The sequence below is a fragment of the Anomaloglossus baeobatrachus genome, chromosome 2, assembly GCF_048569485.1.
Source record: "Anomaloglossus baeobatrachus isolate aAnoBae1 chromosome 2, aAnoBae1.hap1, whole genome shotgun sequence".
NCBI lineage: Eukaryota > Metazoa > Chordata > Amphibia > Anura > Aromobatidae > Anomaloglossus > Anomaloglossus baeobatrachus.
The window spans coordinates 703,815,198-703,842,905 of record NC_134354.1 but is presented as its reverse complement, the minus strand read 5'-3'; the positions used below and the strand labels follow the sequence as shown (position 1 = coordinate 703,842,905).

Sequence of the window (27,708 nt, the reverse complement as noted above, 5' to 3'; positions counted from 1 at the left end):
TGCTGTTCAAAAGTACAACTCATCCCGCAAAAAACAAGCCCTCATATGGCTATACTGACTGAAAAATTAAAGAAAAATTGCCAGAGGTGAAGGGGTTAAATGTAACCATTTTTTTTCCCCAATAAATCTATAGTACACAGAAAGATATAATAGAATATATCTTATCAGACACTTCTGCTTCTTTCTCTGCCAAAATTCAGAGGTAAAATCTGTATTCAGGGAAGACTTTCCCATTACTGAAGAGATTCTAAGACGACAGCGGGAGGGGCGGAGCTTTGTCTCTAGCTCCTCCCTCAAACTCAGACTTGTGAAACTGATCAATCAATTCTGGCAGAGAAAGCAGCCCACGTGTGATAAGATTACAAAGTTGCTTATTTTCAGGTGAACTATTGATTAATGAAATAAAAAATTTAAATTGATGGTTACACTTTAAATGCTGCCATTAACCCCTTAAATACGGTTGTCAAAATCGACAGGTGCATCGACCGCTGCTGTTAAAAGGCCAATGTCACCTATGTAATCTGTCGCCAGTGGAGCGACTGCTTCTGAGCCTATGGAAAGCAGGTGCATTTTTTCCCCAGAAGATTTTCCTCACTGATTGAAAGTCTTTAGGAGGGGACAAGATTGTCAACTTCTTCTGCGGTAAATAGGCATGTTGCAGACTTTACACTCTGCATGTCTGTGCTCCCAGCATATACTAATTAAAAAAAAAAACAAAAAACAACAAAACACTACACTGGAAATGAGATTTCTCGCAGTCCCATACGTGTTACGTAGAACTAAGGCTGTGCGTGTACAGTGCATCTTTTATGCAGAGTTGTCACAAATCTGCATGCCTAGCTTTATGCCTGCAGTCAATGAGAATTCTGAAGTGTTGCCTATTTTTTCTTGCAGATTTGGTGCAGAAAATAATCTGCAGCATGCAAATTGCTGGTGCCTTATTTTAGCTCTTTTTTTTCTGCCTGAAGGTGGAGATTTGATGAACCAAACACTCAACGTGTGCACATAGCCTTAAGGCCCTATTACACGCAACAATATCGCTAATGAGATGTCATTGGCGTCACGGAATTCATGACGCACATCCAGCCTCGTTAGAGACGTCGTTGCGTGTGAAACGCACGAGCGACCGCTAACTATCAAATATACTCACCTTTATCGTTGACACGTCGCCCATTTCCCAATTGTCGTTGCTGGTGCTGGACGCAGGTTGTTGGTCGTTCCTGAGGCAGCACACAGCTACGTGTGACACCCCAGGAACAGCACCGTACCTGCGTCCTCCGGCAACAAGGTGGGTGTGAATCATGCGGCTGCTCTCCGCCCCTCCGCTTCTATTGGTCGGCCTCTGTGATGTCGCACGAACCACCCCCCTTACAAAAGAGGCTGTTTACCGGATACAGTAACGTTGCTAGGAAGGCAAGTATGTGTGACGGGGACTAACGATATTGTGCGCCACAGGCGATTTGCCCGTGACGCACAAACGACGGGGGCGAGTGCTTTCACGAGCGACATCGCTAGTGATGTCGCTGAGTGTGAAGCCCCCTTTAGACTTAAGTGCAGCAAAAATATACAGTATTAAAACTCATTGATCTTAAGCATCTACCATGTGTGGAGAGTTCTGATCCTGAGCCTTTCCTAGGGGGTTAAAATCTATAATCAGAAAATAAATCATTGTTTGCATCAGGTTTTTACATTACATGCAACAAATTTTTGCACTTTTTTCATAACTCAATCTTTGTGAAAACTGCAAGATTGGATTAATGTTGACCAAAGCTCTTTTAGGCTATGTGCACACTAGAAAATGGACTTTTCTTAAGAAAAATCTGCACCCGTGTTTTTTTTTTTACGTCTTTTTTCTGCGGGTTGGTCCCTGCTGTTTTTTTTTACCATTATCTATGGCAAAAACCGCAGGTACCTGCACAAAAGTAGTGACATGCACATTAATTCCACGGGTATAAAAGAACGCAGCGTGCGCACAGCATTTTTTTTTTATATACCCATAGGTTTTGCTGGGGAATGACTACAGAAATGTTAGACATTTTCTGCAGCAAATCTGCTGTAAAATCCACAGTAAATTTGGAGCGTGTGCACATAGACTCCTACATCCATTCTGAAGAGTTTTCAGCAATGGTGGGGTGGGGGGAGGGGAAGAGTCTAAGTGAGCAGTGTGCAAACATTTCTAATTTTCCTTGCTAAAAAAAAAAAAATAAAAAAAATAAAAAAAAATGAAAACCTGATTTAACATTACGAGCAGGACCCTCAATTGTTGATTCTATTACAGGGAGAGGGGCGGTGTGTTTTTTATTTCTAAATTCCCTTCTGATTTGTAAAGTGCTGCTGAATATAAAATATGTTGGATATAGAAAAAAAAATTATTTTGAAATATGGACTTTCTTGTGTATGTGTGTAGGTTGTCAGAAATATATATCTCGTTATAATTAAAATACCAAAGCTAATAATCTTCGCTCTACCTTGACATAATACAACATATCTAAAACACTCGTCGGGCTTTGTTCGATACCTCGTAACCTTTATGTATTTTTTGTGACTGAGGTAAATAGTTTTTATTTACCTGTTTAGAGTGAGGCATTTTTTTTTTATTGAGCACTTCTGAATTTTGACACGCAAAAAAAAAAAACTGCAGTTAAGGAATTTTTACATATTGTTTTGTTTGTATACAGATTACAGTGCAAAAGGAAACAAAACAAAAAAAAATTTAATTTAATCACAGTCCATTACAGATTTATTCTTAACGTGATATACTAGTTTTGTTAATTTAGAATTTAAAAAAAAGTTGCTAAATATTTTTTTTTAAACCAATAAGGGAACTTTGACCCTGTGAAACTTCTGCCTTGAAAGATACAATACTCTGGTACATGCATCTGTGCACGGCAGAGCTGGCTCTTATGGTTACTCCCATCGCTGCCACGGCAATCTGCCAGTACCTTGGCACTGCTGCAGCCAATCGCAGGGTTCAGTGATGTCGCGGTAGATGACTGCAGCGGTCACATGCTGTAAAATAGGTCGCAAAAAAGCAGGGGGTAGCAATCAAGTAAACCTAATATTTATTATTATTTTTTTTTTAAAAAAAGCTAGTTTACAGACTGCAAAGATTAAAATGGACAATGCCTTTAGAATGTTTTCAATATTTGCAAATTACATGTACATCCACACATTAGGACTAAACCCATGTTTCAATGCTGAAGTTTTATTTGATTCGGTCCCCCCTAAGTAAACCCGTCAGCAGTGCAGATGAGCACCACTAAAGAAAAATGGACGTCATAGGATCCGTATTCTGCAGAGCGATGTATATACTTATGAGAAGCAACTCCTATTCACACAGTGCAATCTACGAACTACAAAACAAATATATTCATAACCTTAAACAAAAATGCCCGAGAAGTATTGAAAGCATTCTGTTATTACTCTTTGTATAGTTAAGATCATATTGCAATTTTAGATTGGCATTGGGGGTAGGGGGGAAAGGGAAATAAAAAAAAAAAAAAAGCAGTCAACCAACTTTTTTCTTTTTTTTTTTTTAAGACTGAACCCCAACCCCCCCAAATTAAGTGTTTAACTCCTCTCCCCATTCTCAATGGGAAATGCATTGAAAGGTATAGCAGCATATTTAACGCACCCATTTAATGAGTGCACAAAAAAAAAAATTTCCCCACAGTTGGTGACATAATCCAATATGTTGGGTGGGGGGGTGGGGAATATGCCAATCGTTTATCGGCACCATTAAAAAAAAAAAAAAAAGGAGATAGAGATAGAGATATATATATATATATATTTGTATGTTCTCCCTGTGTTTGCGTGGGTTTCCTCCGGGTTCTCCAGTTTCCTCCCACACTCCAAAGACATACAGATAGGGACTCTAGATTGTGAGCCCCAATGGGCACAGGGTTGCCAGTGTATGTAAAGCGCTATGGAATTAATAGCGCTATATAATTGAATAAATTATTAATTATATATTAAAAACGTATTAAGGCATGCACCATATGTCGGCCTACGTCTTTCTGAATTTTGAGCTTATGTGAGCATATGTCTGTAGTATACAAATATATATATATATTTGTATACTACAGACATATGCTCACATAAGCTCAAAATTCAGAAAGACGTAGGCCGACATATGGTGCATGCCTTGAACGTATATATTAAAAACGTATTAAGGCATACCGGCAAATGTGAACATAGCCTAAGGTATAGTTCCCAGATTACTTTTTGAAAACTAAGGATACCGGGATTTTTCCTCTGCACTGAAGTAGTTACAATCTATTGCGTTTTTTTTTACACTAAATCAACCAAACCACAATGACATGACCTGTGAGAATACAAGCTCATCTCCGAACAGAGAAAGGAGGGGGATTTTTGTTGTGTAGGAATAAATAAGGAAGCACAGTAATACACATGTATACCAGCAACAGCCCCTTTACATAATGCCCCGCACCATACATAAAAATACACTAAACCGTGACATATCCAAGCCCATGTCAGGGTAAAATGACTCATTTACTAATAGCCCACATCAGATTGCTGGACAGTTTTGGTGGAAAGTGAAAGGCTCGTAGTTCTGAAATGAATGCTGCAACATGTAATGACTTCTGATTTCTATCGGCAGCTCAAAAACACACAATGGGTGAGAAAATACGAAACCCATCGCCCCTATGCTGCGAGATCCCTTACCTGGTGCGGTCGTCTCCACTTGCATTAGCTCAATCAGGAATACAAAGCCTTTTTTATCTTGGGGAATCTAAAAGCAGAAAGAAATTTAAAAAATTAAAATCTAAACTGTGCTAAATATTAAAGTTGTAATTTTTCATCTTTGTGTGAGAAAAAAAAAAGACAAAAAAAAACAAACAAAAAAACAAAACCTAAACACACATGCATGCAAAAACTGCACAGTGCGAATAAGTACACTCCGAAAGTCTTTCCTGGTTATAATCTTGAATATTGGACTTAACCCACGGCAGTAACACCTCCACCCCCCACATTTTAAATATTGAAAGGTCAAAACCTGCAATAAAAACGCCATGTAACATAGCAAGATGACACTCAACAGATTTCCGAGCCCAGGATTCATTAGCGATCCTCCAACACAGTGACCTGAGGTTATATGTGAGCACTTGACATTAAAATTACATTTTTGGAGTGTTTTCCCCATTCAACTGAAACAAACAGCTGGGAGTTTTGGAATTTACGGATAACTATTTATATGGGGGGAAAAAAAAAATTACATTGTATAATTACATTATAATACTATAGTAAGGTTAGAGGGCAGCTATATAAAATACATTATATAGGTTTGGTAATTTATGTTTTGTTTTTTTTTTTTTTAAATATGACAATTGTGAAATGGAGAGGTTGATAATAGGGGGAGGTAGTAAAGTGGAAAAACACTAGACATGGACGTGCATTTTAGTCAGGGAAAGAAATATTAACTAATCTGACCTCTGGTGTACTGTACAAAATGTAGGTAAAATATAACAAAATTAGATGCAAATAAGCTGTGTGCTGGATAGGCCCAAATCTCCCGTGCAGTTCAGCTTTTTACAAGGTCACTGCTGAGAACTCGGCCGAAACATTTGAATTTCCCGCAAATATTAACCCCTTTTGCTGCGCGAGAAACCTATTTAACCCATACTGCTCCAAAATGGGGATAGTCGTTTTTAAAGCTAGGAATTAAGTTTCTATGATAGTCAGTGGCAAAATAACAGATCCATTTTTAAACAGATTCTGATTTGTGGGCTCAAATAATTCTCAGACCAAAAATGTGGAATCACCTGACAATAGAAAAAAAAAAAAAAAAAAAATGGAAATTATACACATTTCTATCGTCAGGCAACATGCATATCTATATCTATACACACACATTTATACACACACATTTATACACACACAATGTATTGTGTATACATAAAGATTACAAATACTATGCAAATATATACACTCAAATATGATCATACAATTAAACATACATTAGACAATTTAAAAAAACAAGAAATTTACACACCAAACTTAAATTTCGATGATTTTTTACAATGAAGCACTGTTACAGAAGTAGAAACTGCTTATAGCCTGATATACAAAAGTTCCTTCCTTACCCCTATATATACTAAATGGTTAAAGTATACTTATTCATAATGTAGTCGAACAAATTTATTAACAAAATTAATTGTTTTTTGTTCAAATTTAAAAAAATAAAAATGATTGAAAATCAAAAGTTGTATATATACACATACTATGTAGTTTGTTTTTGTTGCTTTAAACCAACCCCCCTTTTTTTTTATTATTTAAAGATTTTTTTTTTAAACAAAAAGAAAAAGCCATGATTTGCACAATAAAACAGGCCTTTACACCTCATTTTGGGACAGAAATATATTATGTGATGAGGCCCCATCCTCCATCTGTATAGAAAATCAATTTTGCAGAAAATACAGCGTCCCCCACCGCAGGAGCCCTGGACTGTAGGACTCGCAGAGCACAGGGACCACACCCAGGATAACCACACAGCACCAGCTTCTGGAAGTCAACATCCCAGGATGACGAGCGGTAAGTGCAGGGAGCAGAGCACCTGCTGCCAGGTAACAGAGCCTGACACTATGACAAGGTGTGGACTTGCTGGTGCTTGTAGTGTGTTGAGAGGAGGCTCCTCCACTAGTTACTGCCTGTGTAGTATTGCTAGGCTTACATTACATCCTATACTCACAGCAGCTGCACATGTATACTGCACGTCACATATAGCTGCTGCACTATACACTGCAGAACAGCACCAGGGATCAGACACAAAAGCCATTGTGAACAAACCACTATTACAGTGTGCACCAACCACACATGTATACAAACAAAAAAAAATAAAAAAAAAATATATATATATATATATATATATATATATATATATATATATATATATATATATATATATATATATATAATCACACACAATGTACTAAAGCATGCACTACCTATATACACATATGTAACACCACATACTGTGCTACATCATGCACCTCCTGTGTATATACATACTGTATGTACCCACACACTGCTACACCATGTACCACCAGTCTGTATATACATTATATGTAACCACACACATACAGTATGTAACTACACACTACTACAGCAAGCACCTCCTGTATGTATTATATATTGCCCTGATTATTGGCTGGTATATTACTTAGCAAATGGATCTTTGAGGCACCTACAGTAGTAATACATAAAGCTCATTAAATCATTTCACATATGACAGGCCATGATTTTGGAACTTTCAACAGCCATGTCATTTTATACTGAAAACATAAGTTATAGAACTGATTGTAACGCATACGTAACATAGCAAAGCAATGCTTCTGTAACAAATTAAATCTGTTATATTTAATAAGATCTAGAGAGGAGTCAGCGGATCACGTGACTTGTTTTCTGGTAGAAAACGAACAAGGAGATGCCAGTGAGCTTACACCCATCTTCCAAACACTCCAATGTTCTAAAAAATATATATATTTTGCATCCTTTAAAAAAAAGTGATCTGTAAGTAAGTGACAAATGATCACTATAACATTGTATTATTGTAGAATACAATGGGAAAGAAATATCTCGGGTCACTATTTTACACAGCACTGAAACATCAACCAAAGATATGGTGTGAAGTGTTCAACCAGTCTACAAGTCCCACAGTCTGCTACACACAGGGCATGAGCACAGCAGATACATGCACAAGAGAACAAGGTCCACACACACACATATATATATTACACATAGAATCTATCCTCACTATATCTGCTCGCTCGCTGCAGGTGTACAGGGGGCTGAGGTCACGTGTCCGGGCCCCTGTGCCCCCATCACTGCGCACTAGATGGAGTATTCAGCGGGATATAAAAAAAAGAAAAAAAAAGTTTCCAGATGGGTGACACTCGAAAAAGTGTCAGAGCCCGGGACGTGCGAGGCGGCACCGGCTGACAGCGGAGGGAACACCGGACGGCAGAGGCGACAGGCGGGAACGGGGCACGGCTCCATGTACAGAAGCGGCACTCAGCTGTAACAGATGCAATATATACACTGTATGCCACACTCACTGTATGCCACACTCACTGTATGCCACACTCACTGTATGCCACACTCACTGTATGCCACACTCACTGTATGCCACACTCACTGTATGCCACACTCACTGTATGCCACACTCTCATCCCGTCACGCCTCGAGCCGCTGGGGTCCCTCTCCGCGCACCCCCCCAGCTGGGCGCTACCATCCGCGCTCCCCGGCCCCGTCCTATACTCCGGGGTGCACCACTGTCGGGGTGGGGGGTGATGACAGGCTCCCCCGCCCGCCCCCCTCGCGGTCCCGCTCAAACTGATCGCTTTCTCCCCGGGCCCCCCGGAGCCGCTCTCCGCCCGCGGACCCTCCGGAGACTTCAGGGGATTTTTTCTGATTTTTTGCGGATTTTTCCTGCCGTCCTGACAGGTGCGATCACAAGAGGCGGAGAAGTGAGCGCTGCCCCCGGAGCTGTCACCGCGCACCGGGGAGGAGGCGGCGCTCCGCGACCCCCGGGCTCTGTGCGAGCTCCCCGGCCCCGCTGCTGACACGTCCTATACTGTCGGTCCGTCCTGCCGCGTCCGCCTTACCTCCCTCACACTGACAGCCCCGGGGAGCGGGGGCAGCGCCGTCCTCACACCGTGCTCCCCTCACTGACAGCCGGAGCTCGGGCTGACACATCGCTCCACACTGCAGTACATGTCCCGTCCTGCCAGGCAGCCATTCCCCGGACAGCTCCGGTCCACTCAGGACTCGAAAATGGCGCCGAAAGCGCAGAGCTCCTCATTCAAATTCGTTAGAGCCTGCCCCGCCAGCCCCGGGGCATGCCGGGAAGTGCGCCGGCTGTCAGAGAAGCCCCGCCCGGAACACGCCCACTTCAACACCGGGACACGCCTACTCCACGGCACACCCCTCACAGGACACGCCTACTCCAAGGCACACCCCGCCCGGGACACGCCCACTCCCGCCCAGCACAGTCCGGACTAGCGCGCAGCTCTAGTGTCAGGCTGTGCAGGCGGGCGCGGAGCAGCGGGACCCGGACCGGCCTCTGCCCTGACACGGAGCTGCGCTGCCGCCGGTCAGCCCCGGGCACCATCATGTACCTGCAGGTATTTACCCGTATTCGGTGGTAAACATAATTTCCCATTTGGATCTTATTAACACCATGTTGCCCTTTTGCTTTTACAGGCGGGTCCCGGCCGGTGCCGCTCTGATGTGGTCAAAAATCAGCATGAAAAAGTGCGTGCACTGCCGGCCGAGGACAGAGGGGGGGAGAGAGGGGGGGCAGAGGGGGATGGAGGGGGGGGCAGAGGGGGATGGAGGGGGGGGCAGAGGGGGATGGAGGGGGGGGCAGAGGGGGATGGAGGGGGGGGCAGAGGGGGGGGGAGGAGTTATTATTACAGAATTCGATTTTATTTCTTATTAATAAAGAATGTTAAGAGTATGGACAATCCCTTAAAGTTAACCCATCAGGTCCAATATGCACCCAGAACCATGATCAGTTCTGGGTGCATATTGCTAATTCCTGCCTAACTGTCCCTGTATACACTAGCATAGATAAAGAGATCTTTAGAAAAAGTATTTCTAAAGATCCTTTATGATATGCTAATGAGCGTAGGGACTAGTCCCCTGGGCGTTGCTTTCCTGGCTAGTCAGCCCCATTAGCATGTTAGTACACCCCTGTGGGCGTGTGATCATGCTAATGAATGCGCAGCATCAGAGGATGATCTCACTCGCCTCTCCGCTGCCATGGCCGCCCGACGCTGGATTTTGGCTCAGTGCGCATGATCCCGGAGTTTGGGTCATGTGCACTATCAAGCCGGGTGTACGCGTCCCGGCTTCAAACTGAAGTAGTGCGCATGACCGAAACAACAGGATCATGCGCACTGAGCCAATATCCAGCGTCGGGTGGCAATGGCAGCGGAGAGGTGAGTGACATCATCCTGTGACGCTGTGTATTCATTAGCATGTTAGCACACCCACAGGGTTCACACGTACAGTAATCCTCCGTTAGAACGGATCCAGCAACAATTCATTGGCAAAAAAGTTCCGCAGACACATCTTATGTCAGTTTATGAAAAAAAATTACTTCTGCTGAATCCTTTTTCTTTTTTTTTCACACTGAAGTCTATGAAAAACTGATTTGTAGCCATTAAGCCATTAGGGCTGAGCGGATCCAGACGGTAAAAGTCCGGATCCGCGCTGTTTCAAAGATTTCCGGGTGCCGGATCTGGCACTGGGGAAAATAATTGAAAAATAAAACAGCGTTTCATACTTACCGAGACTCTGTGTCATGGCAGCACACTGCTTCCGGGTCGTGCATTCACTTCCTGTACTGTGCATCGTATGCACACAGCTTTCCATGTTTTCCCCGCCCATCGACTGTCCTATCGTCTGATTGGTTGCAGGCTGACACGCCCCCAGCCTGTGACAGTATCTGCCTGCCGTGCAGTCATCGCGGCTGTCATTGTCTGCACAGCCAGCGGTCATGCTCTATGGCCGCTGCCTGTGTTATGTGGCAGAGCTGAATATCCGTGGGACCTCGTGTGGATTACGCTGGACCTGCAGGGTGTTGGGGGTTAATAAAGAGGTGAAGTGTTTTGTACACTTTCTTCCAAATAAAGGATTTTTAACTGTCTGTGTTTATTTACTTATATTTACAGGTTAGTGTGATGCAGGTATCTCATAGACGCCTGTGCCATTACTAACCTAGGGCTTAGTGGCAGCTGTGCGCTGCTATTAACCCCTTATTACCCTGATTGGGACTGCTCCAGCCCAACGGGAAGAGCCGGTAGAGCACCGGGATTGTCACATCTAATAGATGCGACAATACCAGGCAGCTGCAGGCTGAAAATACCAGCCCCCAGATGGCTTTATCATGGCTGGGTATCAAAATTAGGGGGAACCCGAATTTAAGTTTGTTTTTTTTTTAAATTATTTAACAAAAGAAAAGCCGCGTGCAGTTCTTTTCTTTTGCTACACAGCCAAGATAAGCACAGGGTTGGGGCTGCATCCTGCTTGTCTCTGCTGGGTGTCAAAATACTGGCAAAAGTCAGCGGCAAAAAAAAAAAGGGGGAAAAAAAAACGCGTTTTTTTTTGTCAGGAGGTGTAAATTGGATGCAGGAATATGGTGTAAAAATTTCAGCACCAAATCTGCATCTCTTCGCCAGAAAAACTGCGATTTTCTGCTAGGAGATACAGCTCATTCATTCTCTGGAGCTCTCAGCGAGTGGTCGTGCTCTATGGCCGCTCACTGTGATCTTCAGATGTAGCAGAGCTGGATGCCGCGTGGGACCTCGTGTGGATTACGCTGGATCTGCAGGATGTTGGGGGTTAATAAAGTGGTGAAGGAGGGTGTGTGTTTGTATTTTATTCCAAATAAGGGATTTTTCTCCGTTCTTATTTACTTTCATGTACAGGTTAATAATGGGGAAGTCTCATAGACGCCTGTGCCATCACTAATCTAGGGCTTAGTAGCAGCTGTGCGCTGTTATTAACCCCTCATTACCCAGATTGCCACTGTACCAGGGCAACGGGAAGAGCCGGTATTGCACCGGGATTGTCACATTTAATAGATGAGACTACCAGCCCCCAGCCGGCTTTATCTTGGCTGGGTATCAAACTTAGGGGAACCACGTGTCGTATTTTTTTGAAAATTATTTATTTAAATAATGGAAAAAAAAAGCCGCATGCAGTTTCTTTTAGGCTAGAGTCATACTTGTGAGGGACTCCCGCGAGTCTGACATCGTAGCACAGCCGCACACACTTCTGACAGGAGCGTGCATGTGTTTCTAGGTACATGCACGCTCATGTTCAGAGAGCGGCAGGCTGTGCTGGATGCTGTCATGCCAGACTTGTATGAGTCTGACAGCGCATCACCGGCACAGCTGCACACTCTTCTGACACTTGCACTGCTTTCTCAGCCCACTGGCCATCCTGCCGCCTATGATTGGTTGCAGTCAGCTGACACACTGCCACTCAGGGTGGGGACGCGACTAACTGCAACCAATTACACGCGCCGGTGGGCGGACAAAACAATGACTATTGAATTGTCGGCTCCAGAAGGGAAAAGCTTGACCCAGAAGGAGTTTGCCGCCATGACACAGCCTTGGGTGAGGTACCGTACGCGCTCCTACCCCCCTATCCCCTCCACAAACGTTTTTAATCTACGGATTCTGGTCCCCATAGACTTATGTGGGCACTGGAATCCGAAACGGATCGGGATTTTTTTTCAATCCGGCAGTGATCCGCCGCCGGTCCCGGATTTTGGAGGGTTCGATCAACTCTAGTAGCCATCTATTATCTTCCATTAGAAACAGATCCAGGGAGCAAAAACTAGATCCTTTTCAAATCAAAGAAAAACGGATGGGTAATTAACGGAGTCATTTTCCATAGACTTTAATGTTAACCCCTTAAGGACAAAGCCAGTTTTGTACTTAATGCCCAGGCCATTTTTTGCAATTCTGACCAGTGTCACTTCATGAGGTTATAACTCTGGAACGCTTCAACGGATCCCGGTGATTCTGACATTGTTTTTTCGTGACATATTGTACTTCATGACAGTTATAAATTTAGAATGATATTTTTTGCTTTTATTTGTAAAAAAAATCGGAAATTTGATGAAAATTTTTAAAATTTTGCAATTTTCAAACTTTTAATTTTTATGCCCATAAACCAGAGAGTTATATCACACAAAATAGTTAATAAATAACATTTCCCACATGTCTACTTTACATCAGCGCAATTTCTGAAACAACATTTTTTGGGGTTAGGAAGTTAGAAGGGTTCAAAGTTCATCAGCAATTTCCTATTTTTTCAACAAAATTCACAAAACCATTTTTGTAGGGACCACATCACATTTGAAGTGACTTTGAGAGGCCTAGGTGACAAAAAATACCCTAAAGTGACACCATTCTAAAAACTGCACCCCCCAAAGTACTCAAAACCACATCCAAGAAGTTTAACCCTTCAGGTGCTACACAGGAACTAAAGCAATGTGGAATGAAAAAAAGCAAAAAATAAAATGTTACCTAAAATGTTGCTCTACCCCAAATGTATTCACTTTTAGAAGAAATAACACAACAAAATGGACCCCAAAACTTGTTACCCACTTTCTTATGAATGCACCAATACCCCACATGTGGTCAGAAACCTTTGTTTGGACAAATGGGAGGGCTCAGAACAGAAGGAGCACTATTTGAATTTTGGAAAGCAAATTTGGTTGAAATAGATTGTGGGCACCATGTTGCATTTAGATGTCCGCTAAGGTACCTAAACAGCAGAAACCCCTCACAAGTGATACGATTTTGGAAACTAGACCCCTTAAGGCTTCTATCTAGGGGTATAGTGAGCATTTTGGACCCACAGGTACTTCACAGATTTTGATAACGTTACATTGTCATATTGAAAATTTTCATTTTTTTTCTCAAAAATGTTGCTTTAGCATCAATTTTTTCACTTTTTCAAGAGGTAATTCCAAAAATTAGACCCCAATATTTGTTGCCCACTTTTTTATGAGCGCGGTGATACCTCACATGTGGTCTGAAACCTTTGTTTGGAGAAATGGGAGGGCTTGGAACGGAAGGAGCAATATTTGAATTTTGGAAAGGAAATTTGGCTGAAAAAGATTGCGGGCACCATGTCGCATTTGGAGGACCCCTAAGGTACGTAAACAGCAGAAACCCCCCAAAAGTGACTCCATTTTGGAAAATAGGCCCCTCAAGGAATTTATCTAGATGTTTGGTGAGTACCCTGAACCCCCAGGTGCTTCACAGAAGTTTATAACGTTGAGCCATGAAAATAAAAAAATAAAATGTTACCACAAAATTGTTACTTCAACCAGGTAGCTTTTTTTTCACAAGGGTAACAGGAAAAAAATCACCATGAAATTTATTGTGCAATTTCTCCTGAGTTTGGCGATACCTTACATGTGGTGGAAATCAACTGTTTGGGCACACGGCGGGGCTCGGAAGGGAAGGAGTGCCATTTGACTGCAAAATTGGCTGGAATCAATAGCGGACGCCATGTTGCATTTGGAGAGCCCCTGAGGTGTCTATACAGTGAAGCTCCCCAACATGTGGCCACATTTTGGAAAATAGACCCCTCAAGGAATTTATCTAGATGTTTGGTGAGTACCATGAACCCCCAGGTGCTTCACAGAAGTTTATAATGTTGAGCTGTCAAAATAAAAAAAATACATTTTTACCACAAAATTGTTACTTCAACCAGACAGCTTTTTTTTTTATCAAGAGTAAAAGGAAAAAATTCAGCATAAAATTTATTGTGCAATTTCTTCTGAGTATGCTGATACCTTATGTGTGGTGGAAATCAACTGTTTGGGTGCACAGCAGGACTCGCAAGGGAAGGAGCGCCATATGACTGTACAATTGGCTGGAATCATTAGCGGACGCTATGTCGCATTTGGAAAGCCCCTAAGGTGCCTAAACAGTGGAGCTCCCCCACAAGTGACCCCATTCTGGAAACAAGACACCTCAAGGCTTTTATCTAGGTATACAGTGAGCATTTTGAATCAACGAGCACTTCACAGAATTTGATAAGCTTAGGTTGCCATATTGAAAATTTTCATTTTTTTCACAAAAATGTTGATTTAGCATCAAATTTCTCACTTTTTCAAGAGGCAACAACAAAACATGGATCCCACAGGTTGTTATCCAATTTCTTGTGACAGCAGGGATACCCCACATGTGGCAAAAAATCTCTGTTTGGATAAATGGGAGGGCTTGGAATGGAAGGAGCACCATTTGAATTTTGGAAAAGTTGAAATAAATTGTGCACACCATGTCACATTAGCAGGGCCCCTTGGGTACCTATACATCAGAAACCCCCCACAAGTGACCCCATTTTGGAAACTGGACCCCTCAAGGATTTTATTCAGGAGTATAGTAAGCATTTTGATTCCACAGGTACTTCACAAAAATGTTGCTGTAGCAACAATATTCTCACTGTTAGGCTATGTGGCCATGATCCAGCGACACGGCATCTAGCACACCACGTCAGCCTTCCTGCAGAGATGTGAGTGTTGTCCACGGGAGAATGCAGCTGCCCATGCCCACGATTTGGGTTCAGGCTGCTGTGGAGCTCTATGCTACCTGCAGAGAACACTCGTCTCCGCAGCATAAATTGACATGCTGAGGCTCGGGAAGCTGCGCCACAGGTCGGTTTATGCTGCAGAGAAAAGAAGCACAGTGGGCATGGGATTTCTAAAAATCCTTCCACTGTGCCTCTACTGCACAACGCAGCATTATGGACACAGGGAAAACACTCTGCGCCCAAAATGCTGCAAACCCTGATTGTGGGCACACAGCCTAAAATGCTACAGTGGATGAATGGATAGATGTCAAACATATATAACGTCCCACCCCCTGCATATTCTAAGCTGGCGCCCTTCAGTGACTTTCATGTGGCACTAAAGGGTGCCTAGCCTTGTATTTAGCCCAAAAAAAAAAATTAAAATAAATGACGTGGGGTCCCCCCTATTTTTGAGAGCCAGCTAGGGTAAAGCTGACAGCTGTAGCCTGCAAACCACAGCTGACAGCTTCACCTTGGCTAGTGATCAATTTTGAGGGCTCCCCAAGCTGTTTTTTTTTTTTAATTTTTTATAATCATTAAAAAACAAACAAACGTGGGGTCCCCCCAAATTAGATCACCAGCCAAGGTGAAGCTGACAGCTGGGGTCTGGTATTCTCAGGGTGGGAAGAGCCATGGTTATTGGACTTTTCCCAGCCTAAAAATAGCAGGCCGCAGCCGCCCCAGAAGTGGCGCATCCATTAGATGCGCCAATCCTGGCGCTTCGCCCCAACTCATCCCGTGCCCTGGTGCGGTGGCAAACGGGGTAATATACGGGGTTGATACCAGCTGTAATGTCACCTGGCATCAATCCCAGCAATTAGTGATGTCACGGCGTCTATTTGATACCAGACATAACTAATTGACAGTAATACAAAAAAAAAAAAAATTGACAACAAAAAAAAATTTATTTGAAAAAACACTCCCCAACCATCCCTCTTTGACCAATTTATTGAAAAGAAAAAAAAAATCTCCTGTAAGCCATTTTGGAAGTCCCACGATCGCCTAGAATATGGGGGGCACGTTCAGGGAACGTGTCCCCCATTTTCTAGGAGTGCAGACCTTCCATTTGAGGAGAGTGGGTGCAAAGAATCTGCACCCACTCTCCCCGGGTCACAGCTGCAGATTCCGTGCAGCAGCAGGAGCAGCAGCCAGCGTCTCTGAGTCAGACACAGGAAGCGGAGCTGACAGCCGCGCTCTGCACATGTGACCGGCATCTGCTGTGAAGGAGGAGGGGGCCGCGGGGGATCAGCGCTCCGACAGGTACGGGGGACACCGGGGAACACCGGGGTGGGAATAGGGAGTGACCTGGCAGGGCCTGGGGAGGAGTTTTCTGTCGCATGTGTGATGGCACATGCGACAGAAGTCAAAGGAAATGGGTAAATGTGGGCGGTGCGCTGCTGTGCGCGCCGCCATCTTGGATTTTCGGGAGGGGTTCGGGGGGGGCACTTCGGCGACCCCGGGGGACCGGGGGAGGAGATTTATCTCCCAGCTGACATGTTTGATCATGCCAGATGGGAGATAAATCATTGTTTACCGGCGCTGTCATTTACTATAACATGATCATCGGTATACGGTGTATACCGGTGATCACGTGAGCGGGGACCGGAAAAACCGGCCCGAATCATGATCTCCAGGGTCTCAGCTACCCCCGGTAGCTGAAACCCCGGAGATTCTCTGACGCTGGGGGGCGCTATTTACCTTTTTCTGACCGCCGTTTATAGACGGCAGATCAGAATAAGGACCTGATTCTGCCGCCGTTTATCTCCGTAAGGCTGTCGTAATGGGGTTAAAAAAAAACAAAACACATTCCGCTGAAATCAATTATTTAAGAACAGATATAAAAGATGTGTCTACACAAGGTTTTTGTCAGTGGACTACTGCTGGATCTGTTCTAATGGAGGATTACCGGACATGTGAACTCAGCCTGACCGGCACAGTAACCCCATGTCTGCAGGTTAATGGTATTTTACTTGCCTGGTTCCCTTTAACAGATATATAATAAAAACAAATATGCCATACAGATTGCAAACATGACAAATGAGAAAAAAAAAAACAGAATTCTTTGGATGAATCTTGGAAGACTTTTTATCGGCTCATATGAACTTATTCTTACATTGTGGTGTATGATGGATGACTTGCTTACTCTTCCGTAAACCACCAGTCACTCAGAAGTAAATCAATCGATCCCAATCCGTCACACACACACACCTATACGACAACTTTGTTCAAGCGATTATAAGACAAAGAAGTTCAAGTTTCTGGAATCGCACGGCTGCAAAACCCAGAAGTCTAAAAAGCCAAAGAATGAACAGCGCACTCCCCTGTAAAGATTTAGGGCGCACACACCTAAGAGGCAGTGCACTGAGTGTTTTTTGCAGCATTTTTTGGGTGCGTTTTTGGGCTCCAAACTGCATGACTTTGCTTCCCCAGCAAAGTCTATGACTTTTCATTTTTGGTGTCCGCACACAACTTTTTTTTAGCTGCGTTTTTGAGCTAAAAAAAAAATAATGGTAATGTCATTTCTTTCCTGCGTTTTACTGCATTTTTCACCCATGCAATGCATTGGCAAAACACCGCAAAACGTAGAGATGCAAAACGCAGCCAAACATGCACCAAAATGCGGTAAAAACCACATGCGGTTTCCGCTGCATTTTTGCCGCGGGTTTGTTTTTTGCGGCCAAAAACGCAGCCTTTTTGAGAAGTGCAAAAACGTCATAGTGCACACATAGCCTTAGATTAGTCGTGAACAAACTTACTATACAGAACTCTGACCCAGAGTTTGACTTGTCCACTGCACCCAGAGTTATGTAACTTTTCTGATTTTAGATACAATTTTTATTTTCTCCCTTCAAAAAGGACATTAGATATCAGATTATATGGCTACTCTAAAGCAAGCTTAAAGGGAACCTGTCACCATATTTTTCATGTTGAAACCAAAACTACCACCTTCAGCAGCGCCTGTGCTGCATTCCATAAAGGTGCAGATTATCCCTGACTCCCCAAAATACCTTTTGAAAATCTCCCTCTCTATATATATCTTAGTCTAATGGGCGTCCTTGCTGCGGCGTCTGTTTCTCCTCTCTGCACTGATCCCCATCCTCTTGTTATGATTGACATGGATGAAGCCTTTTCCATCATTCACATAGCCGGGTGAAATCTCGTACCTGCACAGTCATCGCCAGCTCACGCAGGCGCACTTTGCTCTGCCCTACTGCTGGCAGAGCCTAATACATAAATGCGCATGCTTGAAACACGGTGGTCTCTGCGCAGGCGCAAGATTTTGCAGGGGATGATGAGGTCCTAGACCTCACATGGAGCGAGGGCCATCTGTTTGACATATGCAATTTGGAGGAGATGGTCATGCTGCCCCAGCAGCACAGTAAAAGAGGGAACAAAGTGCAAAAGCACAGCGGCTTGCCCCTAGCCAGTACATCTGTTACTACAGCTCACCAAGCCTACGAACTGAGCACACCAAAACCAGCTCAAAGGAGCTCCTTTGTGTGGCATTTCTTCAGGCAATGGGTTGGCGATGAGAGATGGTGGTTTGCACACTGTACTGTCAGAGCCTGAAGTGAGGCATACATGTTCTGAATCTGAACACCACCACCTGCATGAGGATGCATCTGAAGTCAAAGCATGAGCTGTAGTTGAGTAGACATCTGAAAAACCAGGAAAGATCTGAGGCTCCCTTTTCCGCTGCGTTCTCGGCCTCTTCCATTGCTCATGATCAACAGGGTCATCTGCCTCCCCTCAAAGAGAGGATGTTACAGCGCCCCCACCAGCAGTGTCAACGAGCATCTCCACACCGTCCCATGAAAGCGTTCAACTCTCCATCTCCCAAACCTTGGAGAGAAAGAGGAAGTACCACCTTTAGCCACCAATGAGCCCTGGTCCTGAATGACAGCATTTCAAATTCCCTGGTCTACTATAGGACTGCAAAAGGAAGCAAAATGGGGGTAAGAGCAGGACAATTGCCCTGCAAACAAATGTGGAATAAAAAATAATGATGTAAAGCACAGGTAAAGCAGACAGCTGTGGACTGCTGTTTTTAGGCTGTGAAGGACCATATATTCATGGACCTCCCCAGCCTGATAATACCAGCCCCCAGCTGTCTGCTTTACCTTGGTGGTTTATCAAAAATACAGGGGACCCCACACAGGTTTATTTTTTTTAATTTAAATAAAATATAAAAAGGTGTAGGGTCCCCACTATTTTTGATAACCAGCCAAAGTAAAACTAACAACTAGGGGCTGGTATCAGGCTGGGGTGATGCATTTGGCCCTTCCCAGCCTCAAAACAGCAGCCCGCAGCTGCCCCAGAAGTGGTGCATCCATTGGATGCACCAATTCTGGCACTTCATCCGGTTCTTCCCGATTGCCCTGGTATTTGTTTAAAGACTCCCCCACATTCCCTGGTTCACACATGTATTAATTTAAAATAAATCCTCTAAGTTCCAACATTATCCAATAGAGTAATGTCCCACAATGTCCATCGATTACTATGGAGCTTCGTTCTGAGAATGGTCTCAGAACAAGGCTCCATAGGTCACTGTCAGCAGCAGACCCGGAATTTCTTAAGGGTGTGAGAAATTCCGTACATACTGCTGACTGGTAGTGACCTATGGAGCCTCGTTCTGAGAAGAATCAATGAATGTTGCTGGGCATTACTCCATTGGGTTACATTAGAACTTTGAGGGTTTCTTTTGAATTAATACATTTGTGAACGAGGGAATGTGAGGGACTCTTGCCGAATCAGTAATGGGGGTGTCTGATAGACACCTATCCATTTTTAACCCCTGGGCTTGATCCTAGGTGTCAATTCACAGCTAACATCAGTCCCACAAGTATTACCCAGATTGCCACTGCATCAGGGCAATCGGGAAAAGACGAGCAAAGTGCCAGAATTGATGCATCTAATAGATGCACCACTTTAGGAGTGGCTGTGGGCTGTTATTTTTAGACTGGGAAGGGGCAAATAATCATGGACCTTCCCAGCCTGATAATATCAGTCCCCAGCTGTCTGCTTTACCTTGGCTGGTTGTCAAAATTAGGGAGACCCCATACCATTAAAAAAAAAAAAAAAAAAAATAATTAAAACAAAAAGGTGTAGGATCTCTTCTATTTTTGATAACCAGCCAAAGTAAAACAAACAGCTGAGGATTGCAGCCCACATCTGTTTGCTTTACCTGTGCTGTTTATCAAAAATAAAGGGGGGGACCGCGCATACTTTTTTTTTGTTATCCCCTAGCCGCATGTTTGCAGGACAACCTGCCATTACTCCCATTTTGGTTCCTTTTGCAGCCTCCTCGCCTTTTTTACACCCATTTTACAGTACCAAAGTTCAGTTCCCAATGACTTATATTGGTTCCGGGGTCAAGTTCGGCTCCAGAACCAAACTATTAACTAAAGTTTAGGCGAACCCGAATTTCCAAGGGTCTGCTCATCTAAACTGTTAAACACTGCAGTCAATCTGTGACAGCAGCATTTATAGTGTGTCGGCAAGGGGGTGCTCCGTCCTAACCGCTCATCAGTGCTACATGGCACAATTGTGGGATGACAATGGGTTGGCCACCGAGGGGTCTGTTGAAGATCCCTGTGTGTCATGATGGTACACCTCTGAAGGCCAAGCCATGCCTGGCGTTTATAAGAGTCGGAGATTTTTGCTGCGGTTTTGCTGTACATAACACAAGCCATTGGATAATTGCAGGTTCAAGTCCCCTAAGAAAACTAACAAATACAGTGAAAAAAGTTTTAAAATAAATATTTATATATATATATATATATATATATATATATATATATATATATATATATATATATATATATATATATAAAAATAATCCTATTTGGTTATTTTTTATTAACCCCTAAAAATTATAGAGTATCTCTATTTATACTATGTTTACCTCATTATTGGGAGTTAATTAAACTTTATTTTATGATCTAATGTACTTACAGCAATATCCATTACCTTAGTGGTTAACTATTTATAGGTGTTGCTTTTATATTTGTTTTAATTTTCCATCATTTAAGTATCTATATACTCATCTGCCATTACGTCTACCTGTCCCGATGTGTTGTGCTCTTCTTCATTTCCATTGTTGTTATCATGTCTACCTATTTCTAACAATTAGATCAATAAAAAATAATTTTAAATTTCATCTAAGGTCTTGAGTGCAATTTTTTTTATATGATTTACATTTTTTCTTGCGCTGATGCAGATTTTGCATTCAATATAGGCACATGCCTTTATAGTCATATACTTTTGAGATCAAGATTTTGAGAAATGTGAATAGCACCATAGATTATAATAGGCAAGTGCTGTGTGTAAAGGTGTAGATGATTCCCACATCAGAAAATGCACAGATGAATTCTGTGTAACTGAACATCGCCATCTGCTGGATAGTTTGAAGAATAGGAACTCAGAAATTAGGACAGGAACCAAGATAAAGAGGAGTGATTCGCATGGGAAGAAACAAATCTTGACTTAGTTTCCCTGTAAAATACAGGTACATAGAGATATACTGATTTCAGTGCTTGCAATGCAGGTTCAAGTACACAGAATCCTCCCAATTTTGTCAGTGCAGGCTGTGGCTCATAACTATAGCTGCTGCCTGCAATCATACAGGTTGTGGGTTTGATTCACTGGGAGACCAGATCACAAGAAGAAAAAATAATGGTTTATGTAAATGGAAATTGTCAGTAGGATCAGCCCTCCCATGATGTAGGTCATAGGAAACTGAATAAAAAGATATTCCCCAAAAATCAGTACTGTTGAATATATGTGATCGCAAATGTAATTGTGGACTAATCTTCAACTTCTTAAGTCAAAGCTGGCATAATGCAAGTGATGTGACTCTCACATCTAATATGTTGTTATAGATCCCTAATATGTTGCCTTTCTTTAAAAAAGACAGTCAATGGGCCAAATTAATCATTTAAGGTAATGTCATATTTATTTTCTTGTTGTACTTACTGACTTTTGCTTCACGCCAAATTCTTCAATATGGCACACTCATGAACTTTCTGCAAAAATAAAAAATGCTGTTTTGTGTAACCTTGCATCTATATAGAGAAAAGTTACACGTTCCGTTAATATTGTGCACACAACTGCAATATCAAAAAATTCTGCCTAAAAAAAAAAAAAAAAAAAAAAAAAAAAAAGGTGAAGTCTAATAATAAATTGGGACCATTTTTTTTTAATTAATAGAAAATTAATAAATTAAAGTGATTAGAAGCAATACAGGTCCATAGCTCAGTGCACTGTGTTAGGCCGGGGCCACACGGGGACTAATGCGATCCTCGCATGACACTTGGCTCACGCTGGCAGCACAGCAGGACAGGAGCAGAGTATCATGCGAGTGTCACTGCGACTGAGGTCCGATCATGCGATCGGATCTCAGCTGCGGGGGGCGGGCTGGCGCTGAGGAGGGGCAGGCCGGCATGGAGGATGGGAGGGAGGGATTTATCTCCCTCTCTCCTCCGTAGCCAGCTATTGCCATTCTCGCCCTGCACTCGCATTACACCGGTGTATCGCGAGTGCAGTGTGATGTTTCTCTCGCCCCATACACTTGAATGGGTGCGAGAGAAAGTCTCGCATTACAATCACAGCATGCTGCGATTGTTTTCTTGGTCTGATTGAGGCCGAGAAAATAAATCGCTCATGTGTGCTGGCACAGAGGCTAATATTGGTCCGAGTGGAATGCGATGTTTTATCGCATTCCACTCAGTCCGATTTTCATGCACTGTGTCTTAGGCCTTATGGTCTGATAAGACCAAAGTTGAACTTTTTGGCCATAATTTCAAGAGGTACCGTGTTTTTCCAAAAATAAGACACTGTTATACTTTTTTTGCCCCAAAAAAGCGCTAGAGCTTATTTTCAGGTAGGTCTTATTTCTGGGGAAAGACGGTCGTGGAAAGTTTACCGCCCACCAAAAAGCAGACCCCCCCCTCCTTCCAGGAGACTCATACTTACCAGAGCCTGGACATCTGCGTGGCTCCCAGATCCTCCTGCGATCTTCAGAGGGCGCTCCCAGCAGGTATGCTCCACGCAGTCCTCTCCTGCTTCTGGCCGACACACTCACATACATCAGATCGCACACACTCACCACATCAGACGATACCGATTGCTTCCAGCCGGCAGTGGAAAGTGGTACGCAGTACAGTGGAACACATGGAGGACTCGGCGGTGTGTCCCAGGATTCTCTATCGGCCAGAAGCAATAGGTACCGCTGGATGTGGTGAGTGTGTGTGTGGTCTGATGTATGAAGGTGTGCATTTCGCTGCAGGTCCTCCCGTTCAGCGTTTGGTGAGTATCATTGCAGGGTCTTTTGTCTTCTCTCTTTTGGGGGTGTCTGCTTTCTATAATGAAGTGTCCTGCAGTATTCTTTAACTTTTTAGCTGCATGGACACTTCATTATTGGACCTTGACTTGGGCTTATTTTTGGGGTAGGGCTTATATTTAATCCTTGCTCCGAAAACGCCAAAATTCCTGCTAGAGCTTACATCAAAAGTAGAGGCAACATTATGATTTGAGGCTGAATTTCGGCTTTAGTAAAGACGTAGGGAATTGTGAAGAATTCCAAATATCAGTCAAGTTTGCAACAAAACCTTTAGGCCTCTGCTAAGAAGCTGAAGATTATTTTTTGCTTTTCAGCATAGCATGACAACCCTAAACATATCTCCAACTCAACAAAAGTATGGGTTGAACAGATGATGAGCAAAGTTTCAGAATGGCCCAGACATGAAGCCAATTAAAAATCTATGGGTGACCTGAAGAAGGCGCTGTACACAGATGTCCTCAAAATCTGGTAGATTTGGAACGCAACTGCAGGATAGAGTGGGCGCAAAGATTGAAAATTCTAGACGTGCCATGCTTATAGGCTCCTACTCAAAGCGAATGAACGTGGTCGGAAAGGCAAAGGGTGATTCAACAAAGAATTTTTAAGGGTACAAATATTTATGAACCACTTTTTTTTGTTCTTTTTTCAATTGAATTGTACAGATTATGGATGACATTAAAATTCTTTGGCATGTAAACGTACAATAAAAAAACCTTTCGGAATTGTTTTCACCTTTAAACTGGGGTGTATAGACGTTACATCCACTGTATGATGGTCCTCTAATGACAACGTCCACTATTCATATGCACAGTTTTATTGTACTCCTTGAGTCTTCCTTTTTCTATCCAGATAGATGGCATGTTACTTCTGTAGTAATAGACTGGAAGCACTGGCGTAGCTTGAAGCTTGTGGGCCCCAATGCAAAATCTCACTCAGGGGCCCCAACGATCACAGGTCTTTAATAAGAATAGTCTTTCCATATGGGGCAAAGGGACCTTTTAGGCCCCCCCTATTCTTCAAAGCCCGGGAGCCCTGGTCATATGAGAGTCAGTTGGCAAGCAAAGAATGGCAGAGGCCACAAATGAATTGACACATTTAAAAACCCCTTCACCCCCAGGCGATATTTTTTTTTATTCTTTCCTCCCCTTCTTCCAAGAGCCATAATCTTTTTTTATTTTTCCGTCAATATAGCTATATGAGGGCTTGATTTTTGCAGCACGAGTTGTACTTTTGAACAACACCATTCATTCTGCCACATACTGTACTGCAAAAAGGGAAAAAGTTCCAAGCGTGGTGAATTTGCCCAAAAAAAAAAAAAAAGGGCAATTGCACATTCTTTTTCTTTTTACATGTACAGTGTTCTTCATTTTGAATAAAAGAGCCAGGCATTATGATTCCCCAGGTCAGTATGAGTTTGTATTGTAGATACCAAACATGTATAGTTTTACTTTTATGTAAGTGGTGAAAAAAAAAATTCAGACAAATTTGCACATTTGTTACCATTTTGTGAGACCCGTAGTGTTCTAATTTTTTCGGATCTGGAGCTTATTTTTTGCGTCTTGGGCTGGAGTTTTTAATTATAATATTTTTGTGTAGATATGCTGTTTTGATCACCTGTTATTGCATTCTAATGCAATGTTGCGGCGACCAAAAAAAACCGTAATTTCAGTGTTTGGAATTTTTTTTCTCACTACACCGTGTACCTATCAGATTAAATGATTTTATATTTTGACAGATCGGGGATTTCTGAATACAACAATGTTTTTTTTATTTTTATTTTCAATCGGGCAAATGTAGGGTGCACTTGCACTTTTTATTTTTTTTAAATGTTTTTAAAAGTATTTTTTTTTACTTGTTTTAATTGATTTTAGTAGTCCTCCTATGGCACTTTATGGCTATACTACTTGGTCGTGAAGGAGTTAAAAAGGAGAACATGACATTTTCAGAAACCCTCATAAAATTGTTAGAAAGCACTCTTTTATAGGTCTGTATTTTGCATGTAAAAGCACCCTGGAGAAAAGGAGATTAGAGTGAGTCTTTTGCACCCACAAAAAAAATAATCTATAAAATAGCACTAGCAGTAACATCACATAGTGGTTTACTACTGGACATTGCATTGCACCTAATGCAATTGCATTATAACAGAAAGAACATTTTAGATGCCCTTGCTATGCCTTAGGATTGATTGTATGGCACAGTGATCGCACACAGCCATTACCTAATCGCACACAGCCATTACCTAATCGCACACAGCCATTACCTAATCACACACAGTGATCGCACACAGCCATTACCTAATCACACACAGTGATCGCACACAGCCATTACCTAATCACACACAGTGATCGCACACAGCCATGGCCTAATCACACACAGTGATCGCACACAGCCATGGCCTAATCACACACAGTGATCACACACCATGGCCTAATCACACACAGTGATCACACACCATGGCCTAATCACACACAGTGATCACACACCATGGCCTAATCACACACAGTGATCACACACCATGGCCTAATCACACACAGTGATCACACACCATGGCCTAATCACACACAGTGATCACACACAGCCATTACCTAATCACACACAGTGATCGTATACAGCCATGGCCTAATCACACACAGTGATCGCACACAGCCATGACCTAATCACACACAGTGATCGCACACAGCCATGGCCTAATCACACACAGTGATCACACACCATGGCCTAATCACACACAGTGATCACACACCATGGCCTAATCACACACAGTGATCACACACCATGGCCTAATCACACACAGTGATCACACACAGCCATTACCTAATCACACACAGTGATCGTATACAGCCATGGCCTAATCACACACAGTGATCGCACACAGCCATGACCTAATCACACACAGTGATCGCACACAGCCATGGCCTAATCACACACAGTGATCACACACAGCCATGGCCTAATCACACACAGTGATCACACACAGCCATGGTTTAATCACACACAGTGATCGCACACAGCCATGGCCTAATCACACACAGTGATCGCACACAGTAATCACACACAGCCATGGCCTAATCACACACAGTGATCACACACCATGGCCTAATCGCACACAGCCATGGCCTAATCACGCAGAGTGATCGCACACAGCCATGGCCTAATCACGCAGAGTGATCGCACACAGCCATGGCCTAATCACGCAGAGTGATCGCACACAGCCATGGCCTAATCACGCAGAGTGATCGCACACAGCCATGGCCTAATCACGCAGAGTGATCGCACACAGCCATGGCCTAATCACGCAGAGTGATCGCACACAGCCATGGCCTAATCACACACAGTGATCACACACCATGGCCTAATCACACACAGTGATCGCACACAGCCATTACCTAATCACACACAGTGATCGTATACAGCCATGGCCTAATCACACACAGTGATCGCACACAGCCATGACCTAATCACACACAGTGATCACACACAGCCATGGCCTAATCACACACAGTGATCGTATACAGCCATGGCCTAATCACACACAGTGATCGCACACAGCCATGACCTAATCACACACAGTGATCGCACACAGCCATGACCTAATCACACACAGTGATCGTATACAGCCATGGCCTAATCACACACAGTGATCGCACACAGCCATGACCTAATCACACACAGTGATCACACACAGCCATGGCCTAATCACACACAGTGATCACACACAGCCATGGCCTAATCACACACAATAATCACACACAGTGATCGCACACAGCCATGGCCTAATCACGCAGAGTGATCGCACACAGCCATGGCCTAATCACGCAGAGTGATCGCACACAGCCATGGCCTAATCACGCAGAGTGATCGCACACAGCCATGGCCTAATCACACACAGTGTGATCGCACACAGCCATTACCCAATCACACACAGTGATCGCACACAGCTACGGCCTAATCACACACAGTGCTCGTACACAGCCATGGCCTAATCACACACAGTGATCGCACACAGCCATGGCCTAAAAACACACAGTGATCGTACACAGCCATGGCCTAATCACACACAGTGATCACACACAGCCATGGCCTAAAAACACACAGTGATCGTACACAGCCATGGCCTAATCACACACAGTGATCACACACAGCCATGGCCTAATCACACACAGTGATCACACACAGCCATGGTTTAATCACACACAGTGATCGCACACAGCCATGGCCTAATCACACACAGTGATCGCACACAG

General features: G+C 43.2%; 1 long non-coding RNA gene across 2 annotated transcripts in view; it reads right to left on the bottom strand.

Annotated features, from left to right (window-relative positions):
* Positions 1-27,708, bottom strand: part of LOC142290606 (uncharacterized) — a 233,371-nt gene that overhangs the window by 22,142 nt on the left and 183,521 nt on the right. Inside the window, exons 4-5 of one of the 2 annotated variants that reach the window (XR_012750352.1) lie at positions 22,099-22,148; positions 4,687-4,753 (exon numbers count right to left, since the gene is read on the bottom strand). This is a non-coding gene — a long non-coding RNA (uncharacterized LOC142290606). The remainder of the gene's footprint in view (positions 1-4,686; positions 4,754-22,098; positions 22,149-27,708) is intronic. The other variant, XR_012750351.1, reaches the window with a different exon arrangement.